This window comes from Cotesia glomerata, linkage group LG6, assembly GCF_020080835.1.
Source record: "Cotesia glomerata isolate CgM1 linkage group LG6, MPM_Cglom_v2.3, whole genome shotgun sequence".
NCBI lineage: Eukaryota > Metazoa > Arthropoda > Insecta > Hymenoptera > Braconidae > Cotesia > Cotesia glomerata.
In genome coordinates this window covers 18876145-18896612 of record NC_058163.1, presented here as the reverse complement: position 1 = coordinate 18896612, position 20468 = coordinate 18876145, and the positions used below count along the sequence as shown (strand labels likewise).

The 20468-nt window shown below is 34.8% G+C and overlaps 1 protein-coding gene across 4 annotated transcripts in view; it reads right to left on the bottom strand.

Moving 5' to 3' along the window:
- The window catches only part of LOC123266697 (protein bric-a-brac 1-like), a 481411-nt gene that overhangs the window by 393844 nt on the left and 67099 nt on the right, over positions 1-20468 (bottom strand). The gene's annotated exons all lie outside the window — the stretch shown is intronic.

The following is a 20468-nucleotide window of genomic DNA, read 5'->3' as shown; positions in this document are numbered from 1 at the left end:
CTTCAATAAAGGTCAAACATTTTTCTCTAAATTTTTATTTCGTCGTTTCGTTATTGACTTATGCATCATACGATGACAAACAAAAAGGCCTGTAAAAAAAACATCCACATACGAGAATAAAGGAAATGAAAGGCAAATGATTTTCTGCAATGAATGTGTGCATGAAACACACACACACACACACACACACACACACATTATTTTAAACGCGATTTGGCGCATTACATTCAGAGAGTGATAGTTCTGAATGGCATTCAACTAATTCTAGGTTTCAAGAGTTATTAAAGATTCAGCATATAATTGCAAGCGATCATATGATGGCGCTCGACGACTAAGAATATATACATACATATGCATACGTACAGCTATTATATATCTATATATGTATAAATCTGTAGATGCAACAGTATCAAAATAATCCAAGACGTAAGCGCAGACGTATGTCTCTTCTCCTTCTGTTTTATAAGGAATCGTCTTTGATTATTGCGCGTGGTCGATCTTTATGTAATGCCAGCCAGATGTGAGACGTGAGGCAATCACTGCCGGAAAATTTTATACCCTTTGTATCAACGTGTTTGTCGATATTACTCGGCTTTTATAACACACGCCCATTGTGTGTAAAGCATTGACAATTCACGACAATTAAATCGTTTATCCTCAAACGAAGGTGACTATCAATAATCTTGGTGCAATCTGTCACTCTCTCATACACTAATCATAGCTATTTTTCATTATTTGGTGTTTATACTACGGTTAGTTTTTTTTTTTGTGCAATGCAAATCACGAAGCATAAATCGTTTTATTATTCATCAGATCGGAATGTAGGTACTGTTGAAATACAAAAGAAGTTTCACAATGGAGTCGTGTCTTTCTCCATTCCTTCCATCTCTTCATTCCACCATCCTTTCTTTTGCATTATTATATTTTTCAATTTTAATGTACAACACTTTCTTATATACTTGTTGTTAATGTTGATAATGTTGTTGTTATTTTTGTTTTTGTAGCTTTTATTATTATTTTTTATCATTTGTCTCTTTTATCTCATTCTTGTTCTCTTCAGTCATTTTCTATTCTCATTGTTAATTTTTCATGTACACCATAAAGACTTTTATAGTACATGTACATATTGTTGAGAAACGCAATCAATAACATCATCACGATCAACGCGGACACGTTTTGCCACTGTGCTCTTATGTTAATAAGCTATTAATATTCCTAAACAGTTCAGTGACAACCGCCTGTACTGGCACATCAACCCGCGACATTACGCATCGGTCAATCTTTTTATATCATTTTTCATTGACAACTTGATAATTGGAGAACAATTTTATTCATTATGTATCAATAGTATGTCGAAATTTACAAATTATTGTTAGCAACTTGAGAATTTCTTACAAATTCACTTTAACACAAGATATCGCGAATTTAGATTGTATCAAATGATAGGTAAACTTTTTTGAAGTAACAGATCTTTTTTTAACATTTTATGAAGAACAGGAGAGAGCAGAATAAATTTTATAATTTTTCATCGACCATGACAGTCCTATTAAAGAAGTGCCACTAAAGACAATATTGTCGTCCAATTCAACAAACATGATATATTTTGCCACCCCAAATAATTTATTGACAAATTATCAATATTTTTGCGAATGTAAATTTTTCTTGGCAAAAAGTTATCGCAAATGTATTATGTTGTCTCGACTCAAGACTATTTATCCCAAAAGAGATTTTACCTCCATCATGATCATAAACTTGAAGCTATTGTAAAAATTAAAAGTATATAATAAACAAAAAAATTTTTTGATTATTATTCTTATAAAAAAGATGATAACTCAACAACTATTGACATTAGACGATTTTTTAAAGACATAAAAATTGTATTAAATTGAATTTCCAATTGAATTAGTTTAAATTACTTACTTAAGATTATTTTGGAAGTTACTCTGATTATTTAAAAAATTGAAACCATACTAATGAAAAAATTTTTCTTAGGTCATTGTACACAAAGGGTGATACACACGGAAACCATTAGGCTTAGGAAAATTTTTAAAAAGATAAAGTTTTAGGAAATTCAATTTTCTTTTTTTTAAACTACAAAAGGTTTCTAACAGTCCCTTGTTGTCATACAAAAATCTAGTCATTTAAAATTAGCTACTATATTAGCTAGTATGTGAAATATTTCTTTAGAAAAAATTTCAGATTAGATGGCTTCGCGTTTGGAGAAAGTTTTCTCTGAACTTTAACGGCCAATTACTGATTACTCATGATTTTTAACTAAGTGTATTGATATCTTCAATTATTTTTGTTAACATTAGCGATAATACCTATGAATTATGGTAATAATTAATCCTGTTTCATTGTATTATAATTTGAATAATTTATTACGATAAAAGTATTTAGATCAATTTTTAAAAGATGTTTTTAATATAAAAATTTTTTTCGATCGAGTTAACGAGGTACGCGCAAAGACGTACATCAATTAGAAGGTATTGGTACATATCAGTACGCAAAAGATGACGTTAGAATAAAGTAAAAATGTCGGCTTACACGCTTAAACGTAAGGGCTTCGATATCATTAATAATAATTATACAATTATATATTGGTACGTGGTGTATCGGACGTAGTTTAGTACTATGTTATTATCCCGCTCGACGCTCGAACCGGAGCAACCTTCTACCCATCTATAGATATATGTTATTACTTATAATATTTCATCTTCGGAATTGGCGGTTGCGTTTTGTTTATGCCATGGGAAAGTCGTCAAGAGAAAGAGAAGTATACTCTCCTTGAGGCCACCTCTATTTTTCCGTTTTTGTTTTTTATCATTCCGTACTTTAATTTATTATTTTCAAATAAAATATATAAATATATATTGTCAAATTATTTTTTATTACACTTAAACACATATATCTTCATAAAGTAACTTTCACATTTTTCCATTTTACTATTTTTCCAATTGTTCTTTGTATCTATTTCTGAATGAACTGGAATATTATTTTCTATTGAGGTAAGTGGAGAAGAATAATTACTTGCATGATGATTGCACATCTTTCCAAAAAATCAAATCAATGAAATTTCAAGTGGTTGATTTTAAATCAATTTTAGCTAAATGGTAGTTTCAATCCAATTAAAAATAATAAAAAATTAGGAAAACGGTTGACCCTGAAGGCCATCCCTGCAACTTCCCGCTAATTCCATACTTAGGCGCTTAAAATTGCACCAATGACGTTTTTGAGCTCTTCGAGCTCAAAGAGATTGCTTTCCTATGCTTTAAAGCTCTTCGAGCTCAAAAGTCTGATAGAGATTTGATAAGACACTATTTTTTAAATTTTTAAACCGTAATAACTTTTGAATGAATAAACCGATTTTTACGCGGTTAGAAGCATTCGACGCAGTTTTTCAAGCCTCACGAAGAATCTTAAACTTTGAATTGATCGCGCTAGGAATTTTGGAGTTATTCCGAAAAAACACTTTTTTCAGTTTTCTTTCGTTCACGATATCTCTCGAACGAATCAACCGATTTTGACCGGGCTGGTGGCGATCGTCGTGGTTTTTTGAGGTTAAGAGCTGATTAGTTTTTTGAATTGAACCTTTAAGCCGTTTAAAAGTTATTCCAAAAAAACCACATTTGAAAAATATTTTTTTTTCAGTTTTTTTACGATTTCTCAAAATCTATTGATCTGAATCGGTCCAAATAGTTTTCAAAATCTAAGTTTGGTCAAGCCCTTTCAAATGGCACCAACCGCGATGAAATCGGTCAAGCCGTTCAAAAGTTATAAGCGGTTCACATACTTTCACACACACACACACACACACACACACACACACACACACACACACACACACACACACACACACTCGGGGCAGAAGAGATACTGCTACCGGGCGCGTCTCCCCGAGCGGATGGGAGAACGCTCGCTGTCCTTGGATGACACTTAATCTCTTAGTTGATGAGGTACAGCGGGTAGGAGCCAAGCAAAATAACCAAACAAAATAAGCTCCCGTGGACAAAACTCCCCTTTAATGGGTTGGTCACACTAACTGACCTAGCAAGACGATTGGTTCCTGCTGTAACTCACTGGGAGTGTCCGGAACCTGTATCGTAGTTTCCGACGATGCAGGCCACGGCTGATGTGAGCTTGCTCTGCCGAGGTGAAAGTTGCAGCAGTGGATCAGGAGCCAGCCACTTCGGGCCTTGATCAGGAAGTACGCAGTGAGTGTTAGAGATCGGAATCTTCACCGCTCCGAGCGAGTCTAGTCCGTCCGTGTATTCCGGGACTGGCTAAGTGTCGGCTAGGCCTCAGGGAACTGGGGTAGGAGTACTATCTCCGAGGGTACACCCGTTCCTAGTTATGGCGACCCGCTCCACTCCGTACGATGCGCTGGTAAATCAAAAAGTATGAGTACGTTACAGGAAACAAACATGAATAGAAACGGGCTTCATGCTCAACAAGCAGCGATTGAAGCAAGCACTGACATGAAGAGAACGCAAGCGTTAGAGCGCCTTGAGAAGCTGACCATTGAGCTGCAAGAGTTTGTCCATACTAAGGTCAATATCCACAAGGAGATAAAGACCAAGACAACCGGTGTAGTCAATGCTCTTGGAAGATTCAAGAAACTGGACGAAGAATGGCGCTCATCATTACACCGCACCCCTTGTGCTACATCGGAGAGAAACAGTCAAGTGGTTGTTGAAGAAGCGATGGACACTGGAGCCGAAGGTGACGGAGAATCAGTCGCTGAAGAAGAAAGTGAAACTATCACAACGGCAGAGACTGAATCCTTTGACCAAGACGGCCGCATCCTGAGGAAGTTGAAAAGAAAAATTCGTTCTCCCGAAGGCGGAGCTTTTCATACTCCCAAGAAGCTGAAAGACGTTGGACCTGGTCATCCCATCAAGAAGCAGGAAGTGGTTAAGGATCTTCCACAAAACTCTTGTGAACAGAACAAGAAGCCAGGCTGGGAAAAGGTGCAGTCCAGAAAGGACAAGAAGAAGGAGCGCAAGAAACTGCTCCCAGAAAAACCTCTGGTGCCTCCACCGAAGCCGAACCAGAAGCCAAGAAGAACATTAACGATACCGGAGGCACTTATTATCCGTCCAGCGAACAAAGATAAGTATTCTGAAATACTTACACGGATCAAGGCGGACGTTCGCCCAGATCAGGTCCGCAACACAGTCGAGAAGATACGCAGGACCGCGACAGGGAACATTCTCATCACGCTGTCGAAAGGCAGTAGTGATAGAGGTAAAGACCTGCAGAAGACTATCGCGGGAATACTTAAGGAGGACGCAAATGTCATTAGTACAGGACCTGAAGAAGACCTGGAAATTCGCGATATTGACGATACTACAACTAAAGATGACATTCTAACAGCTTTACAAGAGGCAGCTGGAAACGATTGTGGTATAACAGTAGAGGCCATTAAAATTCGTAAGGTCTTACGTAGCAGAACACAAATTGCGTCGGTGACTCTGGCAGCAACGGTAGCGCAGAAAGTGGTAGGAGAACACGGTAAGATTAGGATCGGCTGGACCAATTGTCGTATTAGAACAGTACTAAGACCAGTCCGATGTTATAAATGCTGGCATTTTGGACACCGTGCGGTTCAGTGCACAAGTCAAGTCGACCGCTCCAAACTTTGCATTAAATGTGGAGAAGAGGGACACAAAATCGCCGAATGTAATAAGCCTGCTAAATGCGCACTGTGTGCGGATCAATCCGGTACAGAGAATAACGCCCATCATGCCGGCACAAGCAGATGCCCAGTATACCAAGAGGCACTCAAGAAGATAACTGATAAACGAAAATGAGAATACTGCAGCTAAACATCAATCACTGTGAAGCGGCACATGATTTGCTCATGCAGACAGTACGTGAACAGAAGCTTGACCTTGTGCTTATATCGGAACCGTATAAACACCTCGGCGGCCAACCATGGGAAACTGACTGCACCAAAAAAGCTGTCATATGGTCCTGTCGCAAGCTCCCCTTCCAGAGTGTCGTTAACAATGGCAGCGCCGGCTTTGTAGCAGCATCGGTAGATGGCATCCGCTTTTACAGCTGCTACACACCACCTAGCCTCACTATTGTTGAATTCATGGACTTTCTGGATCGACTGACGGAGGACGCGAAGCAGTACTACCCAGTGGCAATAGCTGGAGACTTCAACGCCTGGGCAGTGGAATGGGGCAGCAAACACACCAACGCTCGAGGTCAAGAACTACTGGAAGCTTTTTTAACGTTAGATGTAGTATTGTTAAACAGCGGCGATGCGCCGACGTACACTAAAGGAGACGCAAGTTCTATTGTGGATCTTACTTTTGTCAGCAGCAGCCTCATCAGAGGAAACTACGACTGGAAGGTGATGGAGATCTACACGGCCAGCGATCACAATGCGATTCTCTGGGAAGTATCAAAGGACCAGAATCCTAGAAGACCGGCTAAGAAACTTGACATCGTTGGGTGGAAGGTGAAATCCTTTGACCCAGGTGCTCTAGTAGCTGCCCTAAATAGTGAACCGCTTACTACTGGATCTGCAGAAGAAATGACCAAGGACTTGATGAAGAGAGTGACCCAGGCTTGCGACACCTGCATGCCCCGTAAACGGGGCATGAACCAAAGACCTTCGGTGCACTGGTGGAACGAACACATCAGCTTTCTACGGAAAGAGTGTCTCAAGAAAAGAAGAATATCTCAGCGTGGTTATCGGCGGCCTGACTCAGCGGAACTAGTCGCAGAATACAAGAAAGCTCGTCGACATTTAAACAAAGCCATCAAGGATAGCAAGAAGAACTGCTGGAAAGAGCTAATCAACGAGGTGGACAAAGACTTGTGGGGCAGACCTTACAAGGTAGTCATGGCACACCTGAAATATCAGCCAATGCCGTCTCCTACGTGTCCTCAACTCTTACAGAAGATCGTGACTGCACTGTTTCCACGACAGCGCGTTTTCAACTACCTGTTGACACAAGACGAACTGAATGATATCCCACCTGTGACGAAAGAAGAACTGATGGAAGCTTGTAACCACGTCGGGAATAATAAAGCGCCGGGATTGGACGGAATCCCTAATATTGCCTTGAAAACATCTATTAAAGCAGCGCCAGCGTTATTCCTCGACGTCTACAACATCTGCTTGAAGGAAGGGATTTTTCCTCGGAAGTGGAAACAACAACGGCTGGTACTACTTCCTAAAGGGAAAAAGCCACCGGAAGAACCGTCATCTTATCGTCCACTCTGCATGCTGGATACAGCCGGTAAGATACTAGAACGTATAATCCACCAAAGGATAGAAGCAGTTGTCGATCCACTCTTGGCAGACAATCAGCACGGATTTCGGAAAGGACGATCAACCCTGGACGCGATCAACCTGGTTGTCGGTATAGCCAAAGACGCAATCGCCGGTACCAGATGGAAGGGTGGAACGAAGAAATATTGTCTGGTGGCAACCCTAGACATCAAAAATGCCTTTAACTCCGCCAACTAAGATTGCATCATGCAAGCCCTTCAAGAGATGAACGTATCAGGATACCTACGAAGGATAGTCGCTAGCTACTTCACAGATAGAGTCCTGAGATATGACACGAAGAATGGTCCAAAGGAGTATGATGTTACTGGAGGTGTACCGCAGGGTTCTGTTCTCGGTCCACTTCTCTGGAATGTCTTGTACAACGGATTGCTGAGACTGAAACTACCAAGAAACGTCAAACTGGTAGCGTACGCGGACGACGTAGCCGTAGTAATAGTCGCCAAGCATCTTGATGAGATAAAACATATGTTCGCTATCACCTTTGAGCGAATTAACCAGTGGATGGACACAGTAAATTTACAACTGGCTAAACAGAAGACCGAGGCTGTACTTATCACTAGCAGAAAAGTGGTGGAAACGATCAACCTAAACGTCGGAGACCAAGAAATCACATCCCAACCATTCATTCGATATCTGGGAGTGATGCTCGATGCCCGACTTAACTTTAAACAACAAGTTGAACACGTGACCACCAAAGCATCAGCAGTAGTAGCCAACCTAGTACGATTGATGCCCAACATCGGTGGCCCGAAGCAGACAAGGAGGTCATTGCTATCATCAGTAGTTACATCGGTCCTCACATATGGTATATCCATTTGGGCCGACGCACTTGAGATCCAAGAATCATGGAGGAAAGCATGTCCAGTTTACCGACTGAGCGCGCTAAGAGTAGCCAGCGCCTTTCGAACAATATCAGAGGAAGCAGTGTGTGTCATTTCCGGAACTTTGCCGCTCAGAGTCCTAGCTGAGGAAAGGCGTAACCTTTACCAACGAAAGAGGACAACCGCACAAAGTGCCGAGGAACTCAGAGCTAAAGAACGGCAGAACAGCATCGCGCGATGGCAATCGCAGTGGGACGCCGCGACAACAGGGAGATGGACACACCGTCTCATACCAAGGATTGACGTTTGGCTTAACCGGAATCACGGCGAGGCCAACTACTATCTGACCCAGATGTTGTCAGGACACGGCTGTTTCCGGGAGTACCTTTATCGCTTTAAGCACGATGATTGCCCAGAGTGTCCGTCTTGCCCAAGAGTTGCTGAAAATGCGGAGCACGTTTTCTTTGAGTGCCCTCGTTTTAACCCACAGCGTGATGAGTTAGAGAAGATCCTGAACAAGAAAATCACACCAGAGTCAATAGTAGAAGAAATGCTGTCATCCGAAGCTGCCTGGAACGCCACAAGCACGTTTACTACCGAAGTGCTTACAGAGCTGCGTTCCATTGAAAGAAAAAGGGCAAATGACAGAAACTAGAAGGAAGAAAAAATAACACCTTAGCCACCAGAAGGAATAGCAGTAGCTAGATCCTCCCCTCACGAAGTAATGCCTGACGGCGGTTTCCATGAGGGATTAGAGGAAAGAAGAAAAGGGGTTTAGGGTTTAGTGGGTAGGGGCGTTAGCGTCGAGTTTTAGTATGACGCTGCGTCGAGTCGCCACATATCCAGGCCGAACAGCTATTCCTAGAATCCGTAAGAAGGATTCCCCCCCCTAAGATAAAAAAAAAAAAAAACACACACACACACACACACACACACACACACACACACACACACACACACACACACACACACACACACACATACATACAGACACCGTGACAACCTCGCGGGGATAGTCAGGGCAGCTTCCTATGACCTTCAAACGTCGAGATCTGATGAAAACTCGATTTTTGCAAAACGGGGTGAAAACAATAACTTCCCGATTTTTGAAAATCTTTGATTTTCTTAGCGGGAAGTTAAAAATTAATTGTTTTGTGAAAGATTTTTTTTCCGATTTCTTGATATCATTTTCTTAGATACAAAATAATTTTTACAAATGTTGAACCCTCTACTGTAAACGAATATCTGTATAAAGATAGAATTAATAGTAAATAGAGCAAACAATGGATAAAATTAGAAATAAATAAAATAGTAAGTTGAAATTGATTAAAAAAAAATTATATTTAAGTTTTCTTAAAATCTATTGAGCCGATTTGGTTTAAATCTTCTAAAAACTTAAATACATTTTTTTGAAAATGGTAGAGATAACTATATGAGGTCTCAAGACATCTGAATCAGATAAAAATTCGATTACACTTTAAATAATAATAACTTCTAATAGTTGTAATTTTTTATTGGGAGATAAAACTATGATTTTAAATAGATTGTACTTATTGTTTTGTAAGCCTTGATTACATTTTTGCGATAAGATTAACTAATTTTAAAATGAAATAAGAATCACCTGAATCCAGACTTAAATACAAAAACGAAATAGAAAAAAATTTATAGCTTGAAATATATAGAGACTATTATAAATATATAAATGGTATTGAAAGCTTTCCGAATATGATGAAAATAAAAAATTCAATAGCAAAAGTGCATTGCAGTATATACGATGAATGTATACATCTATATATATATATATATATATATATATATATATATATATGTATGTATGTGTGTGTGGAGCTGTGCATAATTCATTGAGAAATTTATAACCTTCCTGATTGATAAACAGATATAGACGCCGAGGAGTACTAAGCTTGATTGAAAGTTGAAATACATGTATTTGCATCTATAGCCAAGCCACCGCCTATTAGAAATTAATACATCATTTTTTTTAATTAATGAAAAATTTCCTATAATTACAACTAAATCATTTCTTTTCTAGCTCATAAGATAATTTATTTTTTTTTTTTTTATTTTGTGCAAATAATATACACATAATTTTTGAGATGTATAAATGTAAATTATTAAGTTGTGTATTTGTTATTAATTTAAAGAAAAACAGATGGAAAAAAAGCGTGGCAAAACACGAAGTAAATCAACATCCTGTTTGATGTACAGAGAATTAGGTCAGTTTATCCAGCTAATGGGAAATATAAAGTCACATACAAATACAGGCGTAAATTAAATTCACGGAGACGACGGTGATATTAGATGATTTACCTCCGTGTTTGCCTTAGCTTTAGGTATGACTTGAATGTAATAAAATTACTTAAATTACAAACATTATTTGTTGTTTTATTATTCAAATGGAGTTTATCTTATGTTTATTAGTTTCATTTCACTCTGTAAGAAAGTGGTGTTAAAATGGGCTATCATTATTGTAGCAGTGTTAAGGGAGAGGTAAGGGTTTCAGCGTAAAAAAAAAACACTTTTTTTGTGATTTTTTATCTCAAATATCGATTGAGCAATTTTATTCAAACCTTCTATACAATATTGAGCATAGTTTTGACTATGTTCTGTAAATTTTTCATGCAAAAATATTAAACCATTAGCCCGTGACAGAGCTTCCCCCAGGACGTCTTGAAAAAAAAACAATTTGCGGTGTTCAGTGTAACTCGGCCGGAAATTATCTGAAAATGAAAAACCATAAAAATTTAGTTAAATTATAAACAAATCTTCCCCCTAACGTTCTCTGATTATTTTTTTTTTAATTTAAAAATTTTTGGCGGCCATCTAAAGTGTAAACCGTTATTTTCGACTAAAATTTCCGCCATTTTGTGGGTGGGAAACACCCTTAATGTTAAAAAAAAAATTTTTACTAAACGTAGGGGGGAGGTATTTTATATGAAGAAAATGTGTACAAAATGTGAACACGGACTTTGAAAAAGTAGTTTTGAGAAAAACGCGTTTAAAGTTTATGAAGCAAAAAAGTGAAGAAAAAAAATTTTTCTTACCTGATGGTCCGGTGTGATTTGCTTGGCATTCATCTTTTCCAACATGTTCTTCGTACCAATCTTGAAATTCATCAGTATTTAATTGATTTCTCCATAATTTGCAAGCCTGGCAGTGCGAACTACTTACGAAAATATCGATAACTTTTCCAGACCAATATCCAATCAAGGAAGTGACGCCAAAGGAAGAGCTAAAGCCTTGCTTCTGCCACGTGCCGTCACCAGAAACGGTCAAAGTGTCTGACTCCGAATTTGCACGTGTTAGCTGTTTTTCTTCGTCTGCGGCAGAGACAAGAAATTTCTCAGCAGTCGTTTCGATGCTGCAGCAAATAGATTTCATGAGATCCAAATAAGATTGTTTTGATAGAAAACTACTTGCTATGTCCATGAGCCCGCAAAATTTATTGCAGCCTGCTAAACCCAAACCTAATGTACGCATTACAAAGGCAAAACGAGTGTTGATTTCATAGCGATGACCAGTTTTCTCACTCGACGGTATAAAGCGTGGATCACAATTTGTACATTTGACTTGGATTTGGAAGCCAAGTCCTTCTTTTTTACAGCTCTTGAACTCGATTGAACCATCACACTGAGCAGCTGCATTGCAATCCCAACCGCCCGTAGCTGTTAGAGTTAGAGCGTTAAAAGCCCCGAGACTAATTAAACAATAACTTAAAGAATATTGCTTAGATCGGATTAAAATTTTGAGGGCATATTCTTGAAATGTTAAACAATAAGATAAAACAAAAAAAAAAACCGATTTTTCGAAAGTGAAAACCCTTACCCCGCCCTTAAAAGATGTTATATCAATGTGTAAAAAGCATTAAATATATATTTTTTATCATATCAACCGCGAGAGTTGGATTTTCGAGCAACATGAAGAGGGCGCAAACTATACGATTTCTGGCAATCTATAGTTTAATTATATATATATATATATATATATATATATATATATATATATATATCTATATATATATATATATATATATATATAGGAGACTTTCTATAGATATAGATAGTCACTCATCACGATATCTCTGGAACTATAAGACCTAGAGACTTGAAATTTGGCAGGAATATTCCTTTTGCCAAGTAGAGGTCAGCTAAGAACGGATTTCACGAAATTCCACCCACAAGGGGGGCTGCGGGGGCGTTGACAATGAAAAATTCCCATTTTTAACCTATAGCTCCTATCTACTCTAAATTTAGTAGGAATCTCCTATATGTGATGTACAAATGATCTATGAGCGGATTTTATGATCCCCAATAAAGATTGCGGGGTAGGGGTTAACAATGAAAATTTTAAATTTCCAAGCTATAGGTCCTAAATGCTCCAAATTCGATAGCTATCTTCTATATGTGATGTAGAAATAATTCATGAACGAATTTTACGATATCCCGCCCCGATAAAGATTGCGGGGGCGTTAACAATGAAAAATTCCCGATTTTAAACTATAGCTCTATAGGCTCCTGATTGGGTAGAAATTTTCTGTGAGACATGGAGAAATAATATACGAACGAATTTTACGATAGCTAACCTTACAAGGGTTTGCGGGGGTGGGTGTTAACTATTAAAATTTTCAATTTCCAAGCTATAGCTCCTATTGTCGCCAAATTTGGTAGGAGTTTTCTCTTTTCTATATGAGATACAGAAATGATCTAAGAGCAGATTTTATGACGAACTATAAAATTCGATTTTACGACGAACGATAAAATATTAAGAGATACAGTAAAATTACAGGGGTGGCCTTCAAGGTCAACCGATTTAAATATTTTTTTCTTCATGTCAATTATTATTCATTTTTGGAAAATAGCTACGGGAATGATATAGTGATTGCACATTGAAAGTTACAATAAATATTAGCTATAATAATGACATAAATAAAAGGTACAGGCCAATCCGATGGAATTTGAAATATGTGCAAGTCAAAACAATACTCCAATTAAATTACAAGTCTAGATCTAAAAATACAATTCTATTCAATTCTCTGCCCAGCGGAGCGGGCGGGTAACAGCTAGTATATATATATATATATGTCGGAGATAATATCGAGCTGGGTTTTTCCAGAGATTGGAAATTCCCAATATTTTAGTTTGTCTGTTAATTTTAAGCAAAATTGTAAAGCATAGAATATTTAGATATTATTTACGACTTAAGCTGATTATATTTTTTATGGTTATGACGATGGGCTTAAGTCCGGAGTGACAATGGTCACCAAACGTAGCCGAGGTCACAGGATAGAAGTAAAAAGTATATAGTTAGAAATATCGACAGACAATGAGGGCTGTCGAAATATTTTTGAGTGAATAAGTACTTAGGGTACTTGGAACAGTAGTTCTCGTTGAGCATTGATCAAGTAAAGATCGCATACATCCTGCTGACCCCGGATTCGTTCTCGGTCTTATTTCCCCAACGTCTTTAACTGTTATATCAATCGTAGTAAAATATTTGTAATTAAATTTATTATTTGTACGAGTTAGTGTACGTTATATTCCAAATCAAAGTCTTTGTTATATTTGATTATTGTGAAATAAATAAAGATGGCTGATAATGATCCAAAGGACTCTAACAATGCCCAAACCACTCTTCCTCCGACATATATATATATATATATATATATATATATATGACTGTGCCAAATAAATCGAAGATTTTTTTTTTTTCGGTATCATATCAAAATATTGTTGAGAGTTACGAAAAAAAAATTGTGTCAAAATTTGAGCGCTTTATCTTCATTTTTCAATTCGCGCTCGCAAAAAGAAGAATTTTCGCCAAAAAAAGTTTTTTTTCACTTATTTTTTGATTATAGAAAATTCAATATATCAAATATGAAAAAACCCTTGGTATGGTTTTGTAGGAAATTAAATTTTCTACAAAGATGATTTTTTGTCGAATTTAAAGAATCAACAGATTCTTATTAATAGCTAATTTAATTAAAATTTGTTCGATAATTTTTGTTTTCAATTATCGATGGACACGTATAAAACTACTTCTTAACGAAAAGAACTGACTTATACAATTTTTTTAGGAATATTTATGATCTAAAAAAATAGTTTTTATGCTTTAATTGATTATAGTATAGTACAATAGAAGTTGAAAATAATTTTATTAACAAAAATAATGAAGACAAAAAAATTAATTTTTTCGTAATTTTTTATTCATAAGTCTCATTGACTTAAAGATTATTCATGCTTGAAAATTAATAAAATATATCTTTTTCTATCATTTTTATTCGTCAACGGATTCTTCTGTAGCGCTCGTAACTCAATACGGTAGCTGTAGTCTAGCCAAAAAGTGCCTTTTTGGTTAACTTTTTTCAGCAGTCTCCGAAAATTATTATTGAGCTGTCATTCGATTCGGAATGGCATCTAGATGATTTTTGAAAAAAAAAATGAAGTTCCGCTTGTAAAAATTGCAAAAGTTATTAACAATTAACTGAAAACAAGGGATTTAGTTTTTTGAAAATATCTCAAAAAGTCTTAAAAAAATCTTAAAATCGTTTTGAAAAAATCTTAAATTAGTCTTTAAAAAATCTTACAGCGACAGAGCTCCGGAACATAATTATGGAGCGTCTTTAAATTGTCTTAAAATGATCTAAATAAATTAGTCTCAAAAAAATCTTAAACAGAAATTTTGAGACTATTTTGAGATGAGCTAACAGCGATAGAGCCCCAGAACATTAAAACGGAACGTCTTAAAATTGTCGGATATAATTTTTTAACAATTATAAATTCAATTTAAAAACATCTTACTCAAAAATATTGCGTTTAGAAAGTCGTAAAATCGTCTAAAAAATGTCTAAAAATTAATTTTCCCAACAAATTCGAGAACCAAATTTTCAAAAATCTGTTCTCGGAAATTTTTTTTAGCGTCTTAAAAGAGTCTTAAAATAGTCTTGGTTTGTGTCACGTTTAAGATCCTAAACAAACGACAATTTTAAGACAATTTTAAGTCGATTTTTTTTACACGCGTGGAGCAATTCTTGGCAGTTTTCAGAATAGATCCCCGTTGAAAAAATTAAAAAAATTTCATTTTTCAGTTTTTTGTTAATAATTTTCGTTGTTGCAAAATTAAAAACTTAAATTAATCGTCGAAAAAAATTTTTTCTTCAAAATATTAATAAGGAAGTACGAGCGTTAGACGGGGTGGGGATAGGTATCGACTCTAGTGCGGTAAGGGGAGAGCAGTAACCATATGATTTTTCTCAATGTATAGATAAACATTTAACATTGGCTAATGGCAGCATTTATTTTTCTTTTAATTAATACACTTTAATTAGTCGGGCAAGTGTAAATTTTTTTGAATTAGATTTATCACTAATATATTTACTTTCATCCATAAGTTTTTTAAAAATATTCACCGACAGTTTTACGAGAAAAATACAAAAATGTATCAATGTTTGGAGGTTACCCCATAAGACCAATGTTAAATTGCTCAACTTTAAAGTTAATTATTTATTTAAATAATCGGGCAATCTCCTTCAAATTTTCGGAATTTGTTTAGACATATTTAAACTTCATATTAAAGAAAAATCAAGACTTTTATCAAAAATTCATTAGTTTTTGAGATATTTTCAAAAAACTAAATCCCTTGTTTTCAGTTAATTGTTAATAACTTTTGCAATTTTTACAAGCGGAACTTCATTTTTTTTTTTCAAAAATCATCTAGATGCCATTCCGAATCGAATGACAGCTCAATAATAATTTTCGGAGACTGCTGAAAAAAGTTAACCAAAAAGGCACTTTTTGGCTAGACTACAGCTACCGTATTGAGTTACGAGCGCTACAGAAGAATCCGTTGACGAATAAAAATGATAGAAAAAGATATATTTTATTAATTTTCAAGCATGAATAATCTTTAAGTCAATGAGACTTATGAATAAAAAATTACGAAAAAATTAATTTTTTTGTCTTCATTATTTTTGTTAATAAAATTATTTTCAACTTCTATTGTACTATACTATAATCAATTAAAGCATAAAAACTATTTTTTTAGATCATAAATATTCCTAAAAAAATGGTATAAGTTAGTTCTTTTCGTTAAGAAGTAGTTTTATACGTGTCCATCGATATCAAATATGAAAAAACCCTTGGTATGGTTTTGTAGGAAATTAAATTCTCTACAAAGATGATTTTTTTCGAATTTAAAGAATCAACAGCTTCTTTTTAATAGCTAATTTAATTAAAATTTGTTCGATAATTTTTGTTTTCAATTATGGTATATTGAATTTTCTATAATCAAAAAATAAGTGAAAAAAAACTTTTTTTGGCGAAAATTCTTCTTTTTGCGAGCGCTAATTGAAAAATGAAGATAAAGCGCTCAAATTTTGACACAATTTTTTTTTCGTAACACTTTTTTCGTATATATATATTAGAGAGTGTCAAAAAAATCGAATATTTTTTATTTTCAATGAACATTGAGAAATCGTCAGAGTATCTCTGGAAAAAGATCCTCTGAAAATATGAGCTCTTAATATTAATATTTAGAGGTGGCGTCATGTAATTTCTATTTCCCATTTAAATAACATAGAAAAATATTCTTTTAAAGTTTGGAATTTTGTAACGTGACAACGAGCTACTTTATAGGTAAAACTAAACCTTTTTCTTAGGGGTAATTAAATGCTCTACAAAAAAGGTCTGACTGAAATTTTTCAGCGTAAGTCAAGTCGTTTCAAAGATATCGAGCCTCAAACTTCAGACTGTTAAAAATTACGGTTTGTTTTTTTCTTAAAACACAAGAAAATCAATTTATATGTATGAAAAACCCATTATTATTAACTTTAGAATAATAATATGCATATATTTAATAGAATGCATGTCCAAAATTCTTAGTAATTTGACGAATGCTAATTTTTATTAACTATTAACGAAAAACATTTACTTATGGGTCATTCCATGTCAAATCAAACAATAGTTGAAAACAAATTCTTTCGATTTGAACAAATTTTGGTCAGAAGTTTTCTTTTATTATATAACGAAGTTCTGCAAAAGGTAAAAAAAAAATTTTTTTTCAAAAGATATGCAAATTCAAAATTTCCCGATTTTTCCAGTTTTTCAATTTTGATTTTGTAATATCTCGAACGCTATTATAGATACAGGAATAGACTTTCGTTTGTTTAATAGGGGACACTTGGGGCTATTGAAAAAAAAATTTTGGAAAAAAATTTTGAAAAATGCCAAATTTGTCAAATTTTGAATTTTTGAACATCGTCGAAAATGACAATCGACATCAAAATTTTGGCTCAATTTTTTTTGTATAATACATTGTACTAGTCTTAAAAGATCCTGAAATTTTTAGAACTGTTTTTTTTTTTCAAAAATGTGAATTTTTTAATTCAAAATAAAAATTTTTTGTTATTTCTAAATGAGGTTCAGGTATGCGAATACACAGTATTGTAATTTTGAGCATTAAAAAATTAAATACACGACCTTGAATAAATAATAAATTGGTTTCTTTTTATTTTTTGGACATAATCTTAAAGTCAGGCTTAACACATGATTACAATTAGTCATGTTAGACAATATATGGGCATATACGGCATATGACATTTACGATTTCATATTGAGAGATATAACTTGATATATTTATATTACGCCTGATATGGTCATGTATGCTCATATATTATTTTTTAAGCAAAGGAAGTGTTGAATATCTCTGACCGAGGATGCATGATCGCTAAATTGTCTCTTTACAAAAGAGTTAAATCTTAGATGTTGTTCTAAAATAAAAACAGTATTTTTAATCCTTTTAAGAAACTTATCTGATATTAGTTTTTGGTTAAATCAACTATCAATCCAATTTTTGTTTTATAAAACATGCTAATTAACGCACACGTTATTCTAAAAAAACTATAATGAAATATTTTTTTATTCTCATACACTGATAGAAGGATTTTTTAGCATTTAAAAAGATTTATTTGTATTTAAGAAATCATTTCTTAAATACTAAGAAATCCTTCTATCAGTGTATATAGCCTAAAATGATTCAGTGTTTTCCGATTGGGCAATTTTTATATGCAATAGGCAATTAAATTTTATTGTTGGCGACAAGTAACCGTTTGGGTTATTTTGAATTTTATGCCAAAAAAATATTTTTAACTTCCCGCTAAGAAAATCGAAGATTTTCGAAAAATCGGGAAGTTATTGTTTTCACCCCGTTTTGCACAAATCGAGGTTTCAACAGATCTCGACGTTTTAAAGCCCTAAAAAGCTTCCCTGACTATTTTTACGATGATGTCCGTACGTCTGTGTGCGTGTGTGTGTGTGTGTGTGTGTGTGTGTGTGTGTGTGTGTGTGTGTGTGTGTGTGTGTGTGTGTGTGTGTGTGTGTATGTAAGCCTCTTATAACTTGTGAACGGCTTCACCGATTTGATCGCAGTTGGTGTCATTCGAAAGGTCTTCGCCAAACTTAGATTTCCTGTAAGTTGGAACCGATTCGGACCAGTAGATTTCGAGAAATCGCAAAAAAAAGTGAAAAAAAAAAGTTGTTTTTCTGACGTGATAACGTCTTATAAATCGATGAACACCGACAGCGCTCACGAAAAAATGTCGCGTTCCGCTTGAGCGTTCCGCCTGAGCCTGTGCGTGCAAGCGAGAGCGCGCAACAAGCGATAGAGAGGCACGATCAAACAAACGATAGAGAGGCCCAAGCGTTGGCTTATGACACATATACAGTATCTCTCTTTTCGCGTAACGTCAGAGCTAGCAGTCAGAATATTGTTCTATAACTAATTGTTCGTGATTATATTTAAACAAATAATATTAATTATATCAGATTATTATTGTTGATAATATTAATAATTGTTAATAAATAATATCAATTATAAATAAATAAATTAATAATAATTATAAACGATAAATTAATAAAATAATTAATAATAAAATAATAATAAAAAATAATAAATTAATAAAATAATTTATATTAATTATAAATAATAATAATCATATCAATTATCAAATTATTGTATCAATTTTTGATTAACAATGTATCAATAAGTCCTTTTTTTTGTTAAAATAATTTTTAAATATTCAAAATTTTGAAATTTTTAAATACAAAATAATGATAATTCAGTGATAATAATTCAATTCAATTCATAAAAGTATGCAATTTTTCATCAATGTTTCTTTATGACGTTATCACGTAAAACTATCGTCCGTAAACCGATTTTACAGACAACCAATTTTTTGTCATCTTTTTTAAATATCTCCGAATTGGCTGAACCGATCGACCTCAAAAACTAATCAGCTCTTAACCTTGAAAACCCGCATCGATCGCCACCAAAAGCATCAGAATCGGTTGATGCGTTCGTGAGATATCGTTGTCGAAAAAAATCGAAAAAAGTGTTTCTTTGTAATAACTCCGAAATTTTTCATCAGATCAATTTTTTTGTTCAAAATTATTTATAGAGCTTAAAAAACTACATCGATTGCCGCTAACCGCGTGCAAATCGGTTAATTCATTCAAAAGTTATAGCAGTTTGAAAAATAAAAAAATCGTGTTTTATCGAACTTTGATAAGATTTTTGAGCTCGAAGAGTTCAAAGCATAGGAAAGCTATCTTTTTAAGCTCGGAGAGCTCAAAATAACACATAAACTGTATTTTTGAGCTCAAAGAGCTCAAAAACATCATAAATGCAATTTTAGGCGCTTAGGTACGAAATGAGCGGGAAGTTGCAGGGATGGCCTTCAGGGTCAACCGTTTTCCTAATTTTTTTTTCGGAATATCAACAATTTTTTCTCATGGCCAACTGTCACTAGAATTAGTATATTACACTACTAGGGCAGAAAGTTTGAGATTTGAGGCGTAGCTGAGGGCATCACGACGCGCAGTTCAGAGCCCTCAAACTTCTGCCCGTGTGGTGTATACTATTTTTCATTATAGCCGGTCGAAAGTACGTAAAATATTTAATGTATTGCATCGAAAAAAAAAATTATGCCTGCCCCCGACATTTGCGGCACGAGCGAAGCGAATGCTGCTGGTCGAGGTGGGGTGGGGGGAGGGGGGGGGAGGCATCAAATAAAAAAAAATCAATGTAAATAATTAACAAACATTTTATTTGAAAAGTTTTTAGATTAAATAAAACTGAAATTTCTAGAATTCAACAAACATAAAGATTATTCTCGTTTAAAAATAAAAAAAAACGAGCATATTATCTGAAAACCAACAATAATTAATAATAATCAAATTAAATTGTTGTTACTACGTAAATTTTTTTAAATGATTTTTAAATTGAATAAAGTTGATCTATTTTATACACGTCACTGTCAAACTGTC